Source organism: Chrysochloris asiatica, unplaced genomic scaffold (assembly GCF_000296735.1).
Source record: "Chrysochloris asiatica unplaced genomic scaffold, ChrAsi1.0 scaffold00345, whole genome shotgun sequence".
In the NCBI taxonomy this organism is placed as follows: Eukaryota; Metazoa; Chordata; class Mammalia; order Afrosoricida; family Chrysochloridae; genus Chrysochloris; species Chrysochloris asiatica.
In genome coordinates, this window is record NW_006408863.1 from 1,439,946 (window position 1) to 1,458,057 (window position 18,112).

The window sequence follows — 18,112 nt, forward strand, 5'->3', positions numbered from 1 at the left end:
TTTTTTTTTTTGGTTTTTATCTATCATCTTTTTAATAAAACTGGAAAGGTTATGTTGTCGTTAGGGTCCGACCCACAGAGACTCTGTGTACAACAGAACAAACACTACCATCCTCACAAGTGCTTGCTACGCTTGAAGCCATTGTACCTGCCACTGTGCCAAGCAATCTCATTAGAGGGCTCCCTCCTTTCCGCTGTCCCTCCACTTTATCAAGCATGATGCAGGGGACTGGTCCTTCCTGATACTATGTCCAAAGTATGAGAGAGGACAGGTTCTAGGCTTCTGGGTCTGGCTCCGGTGCCTACACCGAGTCTTTACAAATGCTACCCTGAGCCCTGTGTAAACGACCTTCCTCTTGCTATGGTCAAGCATGCAGACACGTGTGTTCATGACCGTGCATGTTGGACCATTCCCTCTGTGATCGCCAGGGCAGCAGGCGCTGTGTCTGCTTAGTACACCAGCATTAGCTAGAACGCAGCCACTGCCAAGTCAACTCCCACTCCGTGTGATCCAGGAGGACAAAGGAGAACAGCCTCATGGGGTTTCCAAGGCTGGCACCTTTACGGAAGCAGATTGCCACAGCTTTCTTCTGAGGAGCGGCTGGTGGGTTAGAACCGCCATCTGAGTCTTTTAACATGGTACCACCAGGGCTCCTTAGATGCACATCACATACTTAAATAGGAAACAAGGGTCAACACGACTGTGGGGATTATAGTAACAGAACAGAATGCACAAATTATAAACCCTGATAAGAACAATGAACAGTCACTGGAAACTCTGAGGTGGGGACAGAGAGGTCAGACAGCACACGATGGTGACAGTCACATGGAGTCTCACAGCGGAAAGCCAGCCTGTCCTGCCTGCCATCCACCAGCTCCTGGTGGATTTCTCAATTCCTTTCTGGATCTGAAAGTTCTTTTCGGGAACTAAGGTCTCCAGATATTTTCTGTTCACTGGTGGCAAGTGGAGTGAGGTCTGGAGATTCACTGCTCAGGCTTAGACCTGGGCTCCGGGGCCTCATGGCAGGGTAGCCATGGGCAAGTCATTGCACCTGCTGGAATGTCAGCTGCTTTATATGAACACAGAGATACCAACAGCACCAAATCATGGGAGACCCCTGATGACTGCAACACAGGCCACCAACACAGCAACAATTGTGAGACGGTACAGAGCTCTGCAGTGGGGTCGAGGAGTCAGAACCGACTCTATGACACCTTACAAGAACACATGGAGGACTGAACCTGGAACACCCTCAGAGCACTGCCAGGCACACGGGCAGCTCCAGAGAAGGGCTGAAGATGAAGTTGAGGATGGTGTGGCTCTTTCTTCTGGTGATTTCACAAAAGTTTAAACTGAGAGTGTCTCACTGTATTAGTCCACCCAGTGGCCATCCCTCTATATGAAGAAAGAGAGGCCTGAAGTTTAAAATAAAATAAAATAAAGAGGTCTTTTGCAGCAAATTTGCCCAATGCAACATGTCATTTTATTTCTTGACTGCTGCTTCCGTGAGCGTTGATTATAGATGCAGCAAAATGAAATCCTTGACAACTTTCATCTTTTCTCCATGTATCAGGATGATGTTACTGGTCCAGTTATAAGAATTTTTTTCTTTTGCACTAACATGTAGCCCATTCTGAAAATTTGTTTCTTTGTCTTTTACCAGTAAGTGCTTCAAGACCTCTTCACTTTCAGCAAGCAAGATTGTGTCATCTGCATATCAGAAGTTGTTAATGAACTTTCCTCCACTCCTGATGCCCCATTTTTCTTCATATAGTCCAGCTTCTCAGATGATCTGTTCAACATATATATTAAATAAGTATGGTGAAAGGGTACAACCCTGCTGCAAACCATTGCTGAGTTTAAACCATTGCAGTATTCCCTAGTTCTGTTCAGACAACTTGCCTCTTGTTTTAGGTACAAGCTCTGCACGAGCACAGTCAAGGATTCTGGAAATCCCACTCTTACATTGTTATCCATGGCTTGTCGTGATCCACACAGTCAAATGCCTTTGCAGAGTTAATGAAACACAAGGAATCGCTTTTCTAGTATTTGCTATTTTCAGGCAAGACCCATCTCATGCCAGTAATGACACCTCTCATTTCATGTCCTCTTCTAAATCCACCTTGAATTTCTGGAAGCTCTCTGTCAATGTTCTACTACAACTGCTATTGAATTATCTTCAGAAAAATTTTACTTGCATAAGATATTAATGATATTGTTCTATGGTTTCTGCATTTTGTGGGGTCATCTTTCTTTCCAACGGGCACAAATTAGGATTTCTTCCAGTTGGTCCAGTAGCTGTCTTCTTAATTTCTTGGCATAGACTAATGAGTGCTTCCAGTACTGCATCGGTTTGTTGAAACATTTCAATTTGTATTCCATCAATTCCTGGACCTTTGTTTTTCACCAATGGCTTCAGTGCAGCTTGGACTTCTTCCTTCATTCCCACTGGTTCTCGATCAGATGATGCCTCCTAAAGTGTGGTGCCGTAGGGTAGGCACTCAACCTCAAGGATGCTATTGAGTGTCGTCATTGTCTCTTCCCACATATGGACTCAATTTGAGTCCCATGAATCCCATCTGGCTAGGTCCGCCATTTATGTTGGTGAAAGAGGTATTTGCAATGAACAAGTTTTGCAAAATTCTATCATGAGATCTCCAGCATTGTTTCTATCAGAAAGGCCATATTTTCCAACTACTGATCCCGCCTGGGTTTTTTCCCAAGTTTTGCATCCCAATCGCCAGTAATTATCAATGCAGCTTGATTGCATGTTTGATCAATTTCAGACTGAAGAAGTCGGTAAGATTTTTCAATTTCTTCATCATTGGCTTTGGTGGTCAGTGTACATATTTCAGGAGTTGCATTAGCTGGTCTTACTTGTAGATGTATGGATATTAACCTATCACAGACAGCACTGTACTTCAAGATAGATCTTGAAATATTCTTTTGCCAGTGAATACGACCCCATTTCTCTTGAATTTGTCAGCACCAGTGAGCTCAAACGTATCAACAATCGCGAGGGTGGCACAGGATAGGGCAATGTTTCATTCTGTTGTGCATAGGGTCACAATGAGTTGGAACTGACTAGACAGCACCGAACAGCAACTGTGTAGGGCCAATTGATTGGCGTTGAAAGATGAGTGATCCAAAGACATCGCATGCTAAGACCACAGTGATCTGTGTTGTTAATTTGCACCTTTTCTGACTGTACCCATCCTCCTGGTTTTAGTGCTATAGACCAGTGCTTCTCAAACCTCAGCACACATCAGAATCACCTGGAGGGCTTATTAGAGAAGTCTTGGACCTCATCCTTAGAGAGTCTGTTCAGAAGACTGGCAGAGGAGGGGGCTGCATTTCTAGCAGTGATCACATGAACTTTGCACCAGACATCATTCTTTTGAGGGCCATTGAGAAAGAGGGAGACCATCACCAAGATGAGCTAGTACAGTGACTGCAACAGTGGACAGTGCAGGACTGGGTGGCATTTTGTTCTGGAACTGACTTGGTGGCACCTAACAGTAGCCACACTCCCCCAGGACCTTTCTGCTGCCCATGAGGAGAGCAGTTCAGAGCCCGAGATCACATAGAATCCCCTGCAGAGATCTTTGTTGTCAAAACCCAGGTGGTCCTCTCTGCAGAGCCATGGGGTTGCCGTTGCTGAGGCTGGGGCCCGGTGCTGTTGTGTGCCTGCAGGCTGATTCTAAAACTGCCCACTTACACCATATGTATGACTTTTCAAAATGGTACCATCTATGCACATAACCTGGAGACCGCACATGTAAATTCTAGTCCATTAAGGCTGAGGCTCCGGACTCTGCATTTCTAACAAGACACCCCACATCCCCACACATTAAACAAATGATTACTCCTCAAACACAGTCTAGCTGCTCTGTGGGGTTTCCAAGGCTGTGCTTATATGCTTCCTTTATGGAAGCATGCTAGCACATCTTTCTCCTGTGGAGCCGCTGCTGGGTCCAAATCTCCAACCTTTCAGTTAGCAGCAGACCAGTTAACCACTGCTGCTAAACCCCAGAGGATGTCAGTTCTGCTGGTTTGGGACCATCCTCTGAGTGTACCATCCGCTGGTACTACTGGAAAACAGAATTGACACTCAGGTGATTGGGAAAGATAAGAAACTCATCATCAAGACTACCTTCTATCAGTTATGAACATGTTTGACTGCAATTAACCGATAATCCATGTAACAAATTGTTGTTGTTAAGTGTCGTTGAGTTGACTCTGACCCGTAGTGGCACTGTATAGGGTTTCTGAGGAGCAGCTGGTGAGCTTGAACCACCAACTTTGCAGTTTAAATGGCTTTGCTGTCTGACGCATTAACCCACAGTGCCACACCAGGTAAGCAGGGACTATTTTTCTTGGAAACCCTTTGCAGAGTCACTAAGAGTCAGGACCAGCCCAACGACACTTAACAACAATTGTTCTCATGTAACTCTAAGTCCAGAGGAAACCGTTGGTAGTGTTTCAGGTGCTCATCCATACAGCCAGATCCAGTAACATACTGGCTTTGTCCTCATGCTTCTTGCCTCATGAGCACAAAATGGTTGCTGCAATTCCAGCACCTATATCCATCCTCCAGTTAGAAAGAAGAACAAAGAGCAAAAGAAGTCAACACCACATCTCTTTATCAGAAAAGTGAAGGTTTTCAGAACCCCCACTCAGTGTGTTTCTACTCATGTTTCTTGGACCAGCATCAAGTCACATGGTCAGCCCTCGCTGGAAAGGAGTTGGGAAGAGCCGAAGCAGATGAGAAAGTGAGGCAGCTACCCTCAGTGATTCCCACAGCACTCCCAGCCTCACTGACAGCTGGCAGAAGTCGGAGGAATCCCAATGTCTCCACTGCATCCAAGGTCTACTCTGTAGCACCCATGGATATCACAGCATCCATAGAGAACACGGGCTTTGTAAGCAGAGGCACCTAAGTCTGAACTCCAGCTCTCCCCGTAGACTAGTTACTGGTGGCTGCTGCTTGCTGGGCCTCTGTATGGATTAACTGAGCTCAGGTCAAAGCTCCCAGCAGGATATCCTTCCACCAGACAACGTCCCCTGGCTCCTCCCATGCTGGTTCCTGGTCATCTTCCAGATACCTCACTCAGAACACTTTCCCACATCACTCTCCCATTCCTTGATGATTCTCTCTGTGGTGGTATCCTCCCAGGCATCTTCTCTGACCCCAGCCTACAAGTCCATGGTCCCAGGGGCCTCCCTATGACTGTCCCCTGGCACTGACCTCTCAGCACCATGTCCACTTTTTTGTCGGCTCCCAGGACAAGGTGTCTGGAGCATCTGAAGCAGCCAGCAGCTTATTGGGCACCAACTAACGTACGTGTGTTACCATCCCCACACAGAGGGATGTGTGTTTCAAGCGGGATCTTTTAGAGAAAAGCCAACCTTCAGGTTTCTCAGGTTATCCAGGGAGCTGGTCAGCTGCTCACAGGCTTAGGACCAGTGACAGTTACCAGCCCGTCCCCCAGTGTTTACTGAACACCTGCCATGTGCTAACAACATGAGAAGTCATTGTAGTCGTTCACATTTTACTTCTCCCAGCAATGCTACAAGGTAAATAATGTTTCATGGGGTAGATTTTACATCCCTTTCTTACGTATAGCAATTTAACTCTAAAAGGCATGTTAAGCATTGGATTCTCACAACGATGAACCTCAATTCATGAACATAAAATGCCAAAGCAAATATTATGAAAATAATGGTCCAAAGATGCAGACAAGAACACTATCATCTAGAGAGAGACACATTCACCATCACCACCCCAAGCCAATTGTGCCAGTTTCAAGGTGAGGAATAAACACAGAATTGTTCTAAAGCTTAACAATAACTTCATCTGCTCAGCCACAAGTGTGTACCAGGCACCAGGCTATAGGCATTCAATGTGCTGGACAGAGCAGTGGCCTGGTCCTCTGGGAGCTGACAGCCACAGTAGAGACATTATGAGAGCTCACGCTGCATGGAGCTGGGCTTGCTAGACTGGGCGCTCAGGGGCACACAGGTTTTGGTGGAGGTTCGTAGAAGGCATGCCACTAGAACTGAACCTGGAGAATGAACAGGAGAAGGGTATCTTGCCCGAGGGTAAGCTAAGTTCAACAACAGGGAGAGGCTGGCTCCTAGGGCACCCAGAGCCTTTCTATGCAGTGAGTGGGAGGCGTAGGAAGCGCAGCCTGTGAGGCCTACAAGAGGCTGTTGGCCACAGGTAAGTGGAGCAAGGATGAGGTCATCTCTTCCACATGGAGGGGCTGGACAGGTGCCCGGCAGAAGGGTGGGACCATTCAGGTATGGACCTTGGCTGTGCACTAGCTGAGCCAGGCTCAACAGGTAGGAGGGAAGAGGTGCTTCCACAGAGGAAGATGGGCAGGCCATGTCTTTGAAGGCAAAGCCCACCTTTGTGGGTGCAGAGTGAAATGAGGGCACTGTTCTGCCACACAAGTCAAAGCAAATAGATTGGATGGGACCCTGTCAACCAGCTGGGCTGGGCTAGGGTGTTGTCTGGACAGTGCTCTGTGCGGGGGTGACCAGATGTCTGTTTCCCAGGACCAGCAGGATATTGTCATGGGTGGGATTCTGGTCTATTTAATTCTCATTTTGTCTGCTGAGTGGGCTTAGCTCCTCAGTTTCCCCTTAGAGAAGTGTCAGACTGGGAAAAGAGGGTCCCAGAGGCAGAGCACAAGTTCCAAGTACTGCTTCATGGAGCCCTGCTGCGGCGCTCCCCAGAACTGACTCCACGCACTTAACAACAACAGTGCTAGTGTGCATGCACCAAAGGAAAGTTCCCAGGTGGGCTCTGGCCTCCTCGGGGCTGACCCAAAGTCTGGGCTGCACCTAGACACGGTGAGAGAACTTTAAATGTTTGTGGATGAACTATAGTTAGTGTATGATGTGAAAAGGATTCTCAGAGCTCTAAAGAAGGTTGGTTGAGTGAAGAGGGACGAGCTCTGTGGCAGAGCCTTTGTGCTTTCTCTATCCCCATCTTCTCTTCTCGAGGTTTCATAGTGATTATTGATGGGGAGACATGGCTTTTCTGCGCTCCCAGGCCTGCACTCAGCTTAATGACATGGGGGGCTACAGACGGAGGTGAGGATAACTTGAAAAGAAAAGGGTATTCTTGACGAATGCGGTGGAAGCCTTGCAAACTTCAGAGGGTAAATTGAAATTTTACAGGACTAATGAGTTTTTGAAAACTCTTAGCCAGCCTTGTCTAAATCGTTCTGTCCCCTGTTAAGATTTTCTAAATTAGAAACTCAGAAATTTCAGCAGCTGTTTTGGTCCTGGAATGAACAAACAGACAAAGTAGATGATGTGTTTCCAGGTATTAAACTTACTCTACAGCTTGCTCCTCTTGTAATCACAGTCTATTAGTCTTATTGCACGCTCAGGATGCTTGCTTTAGTTAGCAAAGAACTAGAGCCTTTGCAACTACTGCTGTCAGAAATAAGTGAGTTCTAGACACTGAGAAGTAGCCAAAGGAGTAACATGTTCTTTTATCATGTATGATGGCATTCTGCGAGATTTTCTTATAAATCTAAATGTCGAGGTAAATGTTTCTGAAATCGTTTTTAGCTCAAAACCTTATAACGCAGTGTTTATTGTGGACTTTCCACCACTTATTTGTCAGTTTGTTGTGCTGTGGTGGCTTGTGTGTTACTGTGATTCTGGAAGCTTTGTCACCTGTATTTTAAATACCAGCAGGGTCACCCATGGTGGACAGATTCATCTGAGCTTCCAGACAAAAACAGACCAGGAAGGAGAGAGAGACAGGCTACTTCTGAATAGCCAGTCACTGAAAACCTTATGACTAGCAGTGAAACACTGTCAGGGAACACAGGATAATGAATACTGAAACATGATAAAGAGCACCAGAGTATCATCAGACATAATGCCGGAAGATGAGCTCCTCAGGTTGGAAAGCACTCAGAATATAACAGGGAAGAGCTGCCTCCTCAAAGTACAATTGACCGTAATGGTGCGAATGGAGTAAAGCTTTCAGGACCTTCATTTGCTGATGGTGCTCAACTCAACATGAGGAGAAACAGCTGTAAACATCCATTAATAATTGGAACATGGAATGTACAAAGTATGAATCTAGGAACATTGGAAGCTGTCAAAAATGAAATAGAATGTATAAACATAGATATTCTAGGCATTAATGAGCTGAAATGGATGGATATTGGCCATTTTTAATCTGAAAATCACATGATTTACTGTGGACGGAATGACGCATTGAAAGTAATGGTATCACATATACCATCAAAAAGAACATCGTAGGGTCTATCTTGAAGAACAATGCTGTCTGTGATAGGATAATATCCATAGCCTACAAGGAAGGCCAATGGATGCAAACAGCTATTATTCAAATTTCTCCACAATCACTAAAACTAGTGACAATAAAATTGAAGAATTCTACCACTTTTTCAGTCTGAAGTTGATCAAACATATTGATAATTACTGGTCATTGGAATGCAAAGGTTGGAAACAAAGAGGAAGAATCGGTTGTTGGAAAATCGGCCTTGATGACAGAAACAATGCTGGAGATTGATGGCAGGATAGAATTTTGCAAGACCAGTGACTTCTTCATTGCAAATGTCTTTTTTAAACAACATAAAAGACAACTATACACATGGATCTCACCAGACAGAATACACAGAAATCAGCTTGACTACATCTGTGGAAAGAAACGGTGGAAAAGTTCATCATCAGCCAAAACAAGGCCAGGGTCAGATTTTGGAACAGACCATCAATTGCTCATATGCAAATTTAGGCTGAAACTGAAGAAAATGTTTTTAAAAGTCCACGAGAGCCAATCCATGATCTTGAACATATCTTATCTGAATTTAGAGATCGTTGGAAGAAAAGATTTGATGCATTAGATAATAATGACCCGAATAGCACAAGAGTTGTGTCATGATGTCAAAAACATCATACAAGAAGAAAGCAAAAGGTCATTAAGAAGACAAAAATGAAAGAAAAAAAACAAAATGGATGTCAAAAGAAAGTCTGAAATTTGCTCTCCTGCCTAGAGATGCTAAAGCAAATGGAAGAAATGAGGAGGTACGAGAGCTGAATAGAAATTTTCATAAGGCAACTCAAGAAGACAAAGTCAAATATTATAATGAAATATGCAAAGACCTGGAGTTAGAAAATCAAAAGGGAATAATATGCTCAGCATTTCTCAAGCCAAGGGGAACTGAGGAAAAATTTAAGCCTCGACTTGTAACATTGAAGGATTCTGTGGGCAAAATATTGAATGATGCAGAAAGCATCAAAAGAAAATGAAAGGAATATACAGTCACTGTAACACAATGAAATAGACGATGTTCAACCATTTCAAGAGGTAGGACATGATCAAGAGCCAATGATACTTAAGGAAGAAGTCCAAGGTACACTAAAAGCATTGGCAAATAACAAGGCCAATGCCTTGTTATAAATAAATGGACTACAAATGGAAATCTTTCAACAAACTGATGCAGCACTGGAAACACTCACTCATTTCTGGCCAACTGACTGAAAGAGATCCATATTTGTGCCCAATCCAAAGAGAGGTGAACCAACAGAATGAGGAAATCATCAGACGAGATCATTAATATCACATGCAAGTAAAATTTAGCTAAAGATAATACAAAAATGGCTGCAACAGTACATTGATAGAGAACTTCCAGAGGTTCAATCTGGATTCAGAAGAGGACATGGAATGAGCTGACAACAGCTGGATCTTGGCTGAAAGCAGAGAATACCAGAAAGATGTTTACCTGTGCTTTATTGACTACACAAAGGCTTTCGATTGTGTGGATCATGATAAGCTATGGACAACATTGTGAGGAATTCCTTAATTGTGCTCATGAGGAACCTGTACATGGACCTAGAGGCAGTTGTCCAAATGGAACAAGGGAACACTGAAAGTTTCGAATTAGGAAAGGTGTGCACCAGAGAAATATTCTTTTACCATTCTTATTCAGTCTGTATGCTGAGCAAATCGCTCAAGAAACTGGATTGTATGAAGAAGAATGTGGCATCAGGATTGGAGGAAGACTCATTAACAACCTACGATATGCAGATGATACAACCTTGCTTGCTGAAAGCAGAGGGGACTTAAAATACTTACTGATGAACATCAAAGACAATAGCCTTCAGTATGAGTTACACCGCAATGTAAAGAAAACAAAAATCCTCAGAACTGTACCAATAAATAACATCAAGTTAAATGGAAAAAAGCTTGAAGCTGTCAAAGACTTAATTTTGCTCAACCATCAACACTCATGGAAGCAGCAGTCAAGAAATCAGATGACGTATTGCATTAGGCAAATCTGTTGTACAAGAGCTCTTTAAAGTTTTCAAGAGCAAAGACGTCAGTTTAAGGACTAAGGTGTGCCTGACTCAAGCCAGGGTGTTTTCAATAAACTCATGTGCATGTGAAAGTTGGACAGTGCATAAGGAAGACAGTGGAAGAGTTGATGCATTTGAGTTATGATGTTGGAGGAGAATATTAAAATACCATGGACTGCCAGAAGAACAAACAGATCTTTGTTAGAAGAAGGACAGTCAGAGTGCTCCTTAGAAGTCAAGATGATCAGACTTCATCTTTCATACTTTAGACATATTATCAGGAGGAACCAGTCCCCTAGAAAAGGACATCATGCTTGGTAAGGCGGGGGGTCAACAAAAAGAGGAAGTCCTCTAACGAAGTGAATTGGCATAGTGACAGCCACAGTGGGCTCAAGCCTAGCAATGATTGTGGGGTCAGTGCAGGACTGGGCAGTGTTTCATTCTGTTGTGTATAGGGTCCCTATGAGTTGGTGCTGACTCGATGGCACCTAAGAACCACAAGATTGTAGCCTTTAATTCCCCACTTGGGCTTAAGTTTTAGGCTCTAATCTGAACTACATTCTGTGACTGAAGATTATGCTGGCTCTAGAGTCCTGGTGTGGCACTGTGGGCTAATGCACTGGACTGCAAGGTTGGTTTGAACTGCAAGGCTGATGGTTCGAACTCACCAGCAGCTCCTTGCAATCTTTACACAGGGTCACTATGGATTAGAACTGACTAGACGTCACTTAACTACAACACCAGAGTCATATAAATATATTTGAATCTAAGCAGCTTGCTCTCAGTGGTAGATCTTCATCCAATTATCAGCCATTTTCTATGATACCACGGTCAATTGGTTTAAATATTATTTGCCACAATGCCTTTCATTTATTGCCCTAGGGAATTGTTATCCCCACCCATCAATGGAGATTGTGTTTTACTTTGCCTGTGTTGATCTCCATTATGTAACACTGTGGGTTTGAATGTGAGGAATATGCTAAATAATCTTAAACATAATTTTCTCCCTAAGCAGATCAAGTGAAGTTATTTTGTGTTTTGCATTGCCTGTGTAAAATTTTAACTCCATTGACTGAAAGTGTTCTGAAATGTAATACCAATAAATAAAAAATAAGTTGCTCATGAATTACCTTTGCAATAACTTCTTAAATAATAATAAATTCTAAGTTGTAGGGTTTGGGGGATTTTGTTTTGTTTTGTTTTTTAGCTTGCTTGCTTGTTGCCCATATCAAAATTTTCCCAGGTACTTTGTTCCCATGTTAGGAATATTTTAGAGCATCATTGAAACTAATCCATACCAATGTTTCATTTTGACTTGAATGCTACAACAATCTGTTCTGAGCGCTTCACCTATCACCTTCAAAATCAGCAGTTTGCATAGATGTATTTCTTAAAGGGAAGCTGCAAACTCTCCCAACACCTCTGGAATAAAAGAGGTTCCAAGGTCCTGGGCTAAGCACTATTTCCAAATCGTGAATCACAACCCACATGGGGATCATGAAACCAGGTTAGTGACTCTAAACCAGCATGTTGTGTTTTTTTTTTTCAAATGGAAGAAGATAAGAGTAGGAACTGTCAGACCACATGGCAAGTTGAAATAGTAAGTTTCAGTGTATGCAATGGGCTTTGTGCAGAGTGGTCAAAAAAGCTTGAAAAAATGATCGCTCTATGTGTGGCATCTTTTCTTTCTTTTTCTTTTTTTCTCTTGTTATTCATTCTCTTGGTGGTCATGTTGTTGTTAAGCATCATCATTATCATTTCTGACTCATAGAGACCCTGTATAGGATTTCCAAGGAGTGGCTTGTGGGTTTGAACTGCCGGCCTTGCACTTAGCAGTTTACTGCTTATCTACAATGCTACATTCATTCTGTTAGTAAGGATTAAAGTTAAAAGGTATACAATCTAAAGTCAGCCTGCTTAAATTCAAGTTTGGGTTCCATCGTTTACTAGCTGTGGAATTGTAGACAAGGCCAGTTACTCTCCTTACACCTCAACTTCCTCATCTCTCAAGCGGCCATAATCATAGTACCTGCTTCACAGTCTTGCTGTGTGTTAGTATATGTGAAGTGCTTACATCAGTGTTTGACATACTGCAAGTATTCCATAAATATTAGCTATAATTAGTCCTTGATTCTTAAGTGGTCTTCTGCTCCAATACCTTCTAAGTTGATTTTTGGTGTGGTGCTGTGGGTTAGGGTGTTGGGCTGCAGAGTCAGTTTGAACCACAAAGTTGGTGGTTCAAGCTTACCAGCTGCTCCTTGGAAACCCTATGGTTCAGATCTAACTCCACAGCACTTAACAACAACAAATGATTTTTGCCATTTACTGTACCCCTTAATTATGTGTCATTCTTTCAAGGTGTTTGAGGTTTGGTTGCTAAATAGAGATTTATATGCCTTCATATTAGAGTTGTCTGTACATTAAATAAATTTTTTTGTACTTCCTGAGACAGGAGTTTCATTAGGCATTAAGATGAGTAATTCCCAGTTGAGTTTAAGTATATTTGAATCATTTGAATGAGGGTTGCAGTTCTGGGGATCTTTCACTGCATGCATGCGTGACTGGTATAATGGAACAGCCTTTGACAACACTAACTTGGGGGGAAGATACTCATGGGGGGATCATATGCAGCTTGGCAACACAACTATGAGACACAAATATTGTTAAGGTGAGATATACGTGAGAGTGACCAGGAGGGCCTTTCGCTGAGATTTGAAGGGTTTTTTGCAATTCAGAAAGGGAAGGAAAGAGAAAATCTAGCTATACCCGAGATTTTAGGAAAATCAAATTTAAAGGTAGGATTATATCTTTTTGCTTGTTTGCTTGTTTGCTGGAGAGGAAAGATTTAAATGTGACACTGTAGCATAAGCACTGGACTACTAGCTGCAAGGTTGGCAGTTCAAACCCATCCGCTGCTCCTGAGAAAACCCTATACAGAGTCACTATGAGTTGGTACTGACTTGACAGCTTAATCAACAAGACTTAAATTGGTAAAAAAAAAAAAAAAAAAAAAAAACCACAAGATTTAAGTAGATTAAAAAACAAAACAAAACAAACCATCAGAACCTTAATTCTGTGTCTTTACTAAAACCAGGGGTTCTGGTGAGACTTTGTAAGATACACACTGGACAGCTAACCACAAGGTTGTCAGATCAAACTCACTAGCCATGCCTCTGAAACCCTATACAGAGTCACTATGAATCAGAAACGTCTTGACAGCACTTAACAACAACAACCACCAAAGCCAGAAAAAGGAAGATGGCATTTACTACAATTGCCATGATTTCTGTCCTGAGTTACCCTTTTGACTTGTGGAATAATGTCTTTCTAGACATGTAAAAAGAAGGTGGTACAATTGAGTGAACAAGGATTTACAGCCTCAGAAACCCTGTACAGGGTCACTATGACTTGGAACCAACTCCAGGGCACATAACAACAACAGGGCACTGAGAAGGGATCAGATGTGTCCCAGTCTTTAACAGGTTCCCTTCTTCTCTTGTTCCCATCACCCCTCACACTGTGCACAGATCAGAAACCTGAGTGAGCACAAAAAACATGAAACTTGTAGAAGAAAATCTAGGAGTAAATCTTCCTGACTGCTACTTGGCCTGGGGTTCTGTGGTGCCCCGAATCAGTTCATAACTCTTCTAGCCATAATCTTAAGTCCCACCAAACAACCTTTTTCCTGATAGTTCTAGGTAAGAAAAGTGGGGGAAGATACTGTGGGATTATATGGTTCAATTGTGAGTGATTGCTAACAGGGCCAATTGTGAGTGATTGTTAACAGGGCCAATTGCGAGTGATTGTTAACAGGGCCAATTGTGATTGGTCAATTTTCCCATCCTGCTGGGTAGAAAATGAGCCAGCTCAGAAACAGAGATGGGGATTTCATTAGCATAAGTAAAGAGCTAAGGGCGGGGCACATTCTTTGAACCCCAGAGGTCCCTGCACATTAAACCTCCTGGACCCAGGGACAGAGAGCTATGACACCAGAGAAGTGGCTGAGGAGCAGCCAGGGCACCAGACAGAGCAGTGGGCTTCCAGGCCCACAGAGCAAGGAAAGTGGAGTGTCTTTGGGCAGCAGGCTTTTTTACAGAGCAAGGTGCCCCCGACACTTAATTAGGGAGTTAAGTTTATTAACTCACAAAGCTAGAGCTGAGCCCCTTCAGGCTGAGGCTTGCAGCAGAGTGGAGGGCCCTTTGGGTATTTATCAACAACCCTAAAAGAGCTTTGTAACAGTGCCTGAACAGAACCAAGGCCAGGCCAAGGGGCTGAGGGCCATAAAGAGGCCTGCCTATAGGTCTGACAGAAATGAAGCTTTCCTCACCAAAGCCCCATATCCTGTGCATTTTCTCATTCTCCATGTTGTTGTTGTGAAGTGCCATCGAATCGATTCCAACCCATGGAGATGCTGTATAGGGTTTTCAAGGAGTACCTGGTGAGCTTGAACCACCGACCTTACAGTTCAAATGATTTTCCAGTCTGATACATTAGCCCACAGTGCCATACCAAGATTCCAATCCTTCATAGTAACCTATTAATTTCCATAATAAACTTCATAATCCTAAGAATTGCCTCTGTGTGACAATAGCAATGAATTATTGAACATAACTGAATAGAGAGTGCAGTGGGAGAAATGGGTGTTGTTGCTAGGCGTCCTCATGTTAGTTCTGACTCATACGACCGTGTGTACAACAGAGCGAAGCACCAGCCTCACAATCATGGCTACACTTGAGCCCATTGCTGCTGCCACTGTGCCAATCCACCTCTTTGGAGTCTTTCTCTTTTTCACTGACCCTCTACTTTACCAAGTGTGATGTCCTTCTCCAGGGTCTGGTCCCTCCTGATAATATGTCCGAAGTATGAGATGTGAAAGTTTTGACATTCTGGCTTCTAAGGAGCATTCTGGCTATACTTCTTCCAACACAGATTTGTTTGTTCTTTGGACAGTCCATGGTACTTTTAATAGTCTTCTCCAAGACCATAACTCAAATGAATCAACTCTTCTACGATATTCTTTATTCGCTGTCCAACTTTCACATGCATATGAGGCTATTGGAAATACATGACTTGGGTCAGGCACGCCTTAGTCCTCAAACTGACATCTTTGCTCTTAAACACTTTAAAGAGGTCTTGTGCAGCAGATTTTCCTTATGCAAAATGTCATTTGATTTCTTGACCGTTGCTTCCATGAGTGTTGATAGTGGATCCAAGCAAAATAAAGTATTTGACAACTTCAATCTTTTCTCCATTTATAGGGATGTTATTTATTGGTCCAGGGATGAAGATTCTTGTCTTCTTTATATTGAGGTGTAGCCCATACTGAACACTGTGCCTTTTGATCTTCATCAGTAAGTGTTTTAAGTCTTCTTCTCTTTCAGCAAGCAAGGATATATCATCTGCATATTGTAGGTTGTTAATGACTCTTACTGCAATCCTGATGCCAAGTTCTTTACATAATCCAGCTTCTTGAATCATTTGCTCAGCATACACACTGAGTAAGTATGGTGAAAGAATACAACCCTGGCACACATCTTTTCTGATTTTAAACCATTCAGTGTCCCCTGTATTGTTCAAATGACTGCTTCTTGGTTTATGTACAGGTTCCCCAAAAACAAAGTAAGTGTTCTGAAATACCCATTCTATGCAATGTTATCCATAACTTGTCATGTTCCAAACAGTCTCTTTGCATAGTCAATAAAGCAAAGGCAAACATCTCTCTGGTCTTCTCTGCTTTCAGCCAAGATTCATCTAATGTCAGCGATGATATCCCTCCTTCCACATCCTCATTTGAATCTGGTTTGAACATCTGACAGTTCCCTGTCAATGTACTGTTGTTGAGTTATTTTGTTTGCATGTGATATTAATGATGTTGTTAGATGATTTTCACATTCCATTGGGTCATCTCTCTTTGGAATGAGTACAAATACGGATTTCTTCCAATCCACTGGCCAGATAGCTCTCTCACAAATTTCTTGGCTTAGATGAGTGAATGCCTCCAGTGCTACATCAGTTTGTTGAAAGATTTCAATTTGTATTACATCAATTCCTGGAGCCTTGTCAATGCCAATGTCCTCAGTACGCCTTGGACTTCTTCCTTCAGTATCATTTGCTCTTTATCATATACTACCTCTTGAAATGGTTGAGCATGGACCATTTATTTTTGGTAGAGTGACTGTGTATCCCTTTCATCTTTTTTTGATTCTGTCTGCATCATTCAATATTTTGAATGAAGGATGTTTGGTGTGACTTTTACATATTCTTAGGATAAGGTATTAAAAGCACAATCAACAAAGAAAAAATGCATTGAACGTCATCAAAAAGTATTTATAAAAGTACATTATCAATAAAGTGAAAAAAGATAACCTACAGAATCATAGAAAATATCTGCAAATAATATATCTGATTAGAATCTAATATCTGGAGTAGATAAAGAACACTTGCGACTCAGTAATAAAAAGCCAAGTAACCCAAGTAAAAAGTGAGCAAATGACTTTAGTAGACATTTCCCCACAGAAGATACAAAAATGATCAACCAGTACATGAAGAGATACTCAACGTCACTGTTGTTAATAAGTTCCATTGAGCTGGTTCTAACCCGTGGTGACCCTGTTTAAAGTTTCCGAGGAGCAGCTGGTGAGTTTTAACCACCAATCTTGCAGTCTACCGCATCAACCCACAGTGCCACCCAGAATTCCTGATGTCATTAGTCATCAGGAAAATACAAGTCAAAACTACAATGAGATATGACTTCATATCCAATAACCCAAACCCCCAAATCAAATCCACTGCCTTCACATTGATCGCAAGTCATGGCAATGGCATAAGGTTCCCAAGATGTAAATCTTTATGGGAGTAGACAGCCTCATCTTTCTCCCAAGTCACACCCAGTAGGATGTTGAAAATAAAAATGCCAGAAAACAAGAAATACTGACAAGGATGTGGAGAAATTGGAACCCTTGTTCATTGCTGGTGCACTCACTGTGGAAAACTGTTTGATGATTTCTCAGAAAGTTAATCATACCTTATGATCCAGCAATTCCACTACTAGGTAGATACCAAAAAGAAATGAAAACATTGGGCCATCCAAAAACTTGTACACAAATATTTGCACTGTTCATGATAGTCAAGAGGTGGAAACATCCTAAAAGCCCTTCAACTGATGAGTGGATAAATGAAATTAGGTCATCTACACAATGGGGTCCTGGTGTGGCACTGAGCACTGGACCACAAAGTTGGTGGTTCAAACTCACCGCCTACTCCTTGGAAATCCTATACAGGGTCACTATGAGTCAGAAATGACTTGATGCCACTTAACAACTACAACACAATGGAATATTATTCATCCACAAAAGGAATGAAGTTCTGGTACACACTATCTCATAGATGAAAGTTGAACACATGCTGACACTATTATATGAAATGCCACTTAAATGAAATGGCCAGCATCAGTAAGTCTACAGAAAGAAAGAGCTAGTCAGTCAGTGATACCCAGAATCTGGGACCAGTGCTGACTAGGCTGCCCAATGTCTTCCAGAGTTTTCTTCTGGAAGGTGAGAGTGAGGTAGAATTAGACAGACATGTTGGTTGCACAATATTGTGAATTTACTAAATGCTGCTGAATCCAACACTTTAAAAATCGTTCATTTCATGTTCAGAGATTTCAACTTCATTTCAAAAATAAAAAGAGGCACACTCTGGAGATGTGTGAGCAGAATATACTAGATAGAATCACACACAATATTATAAAAACTGCAGGTGAACG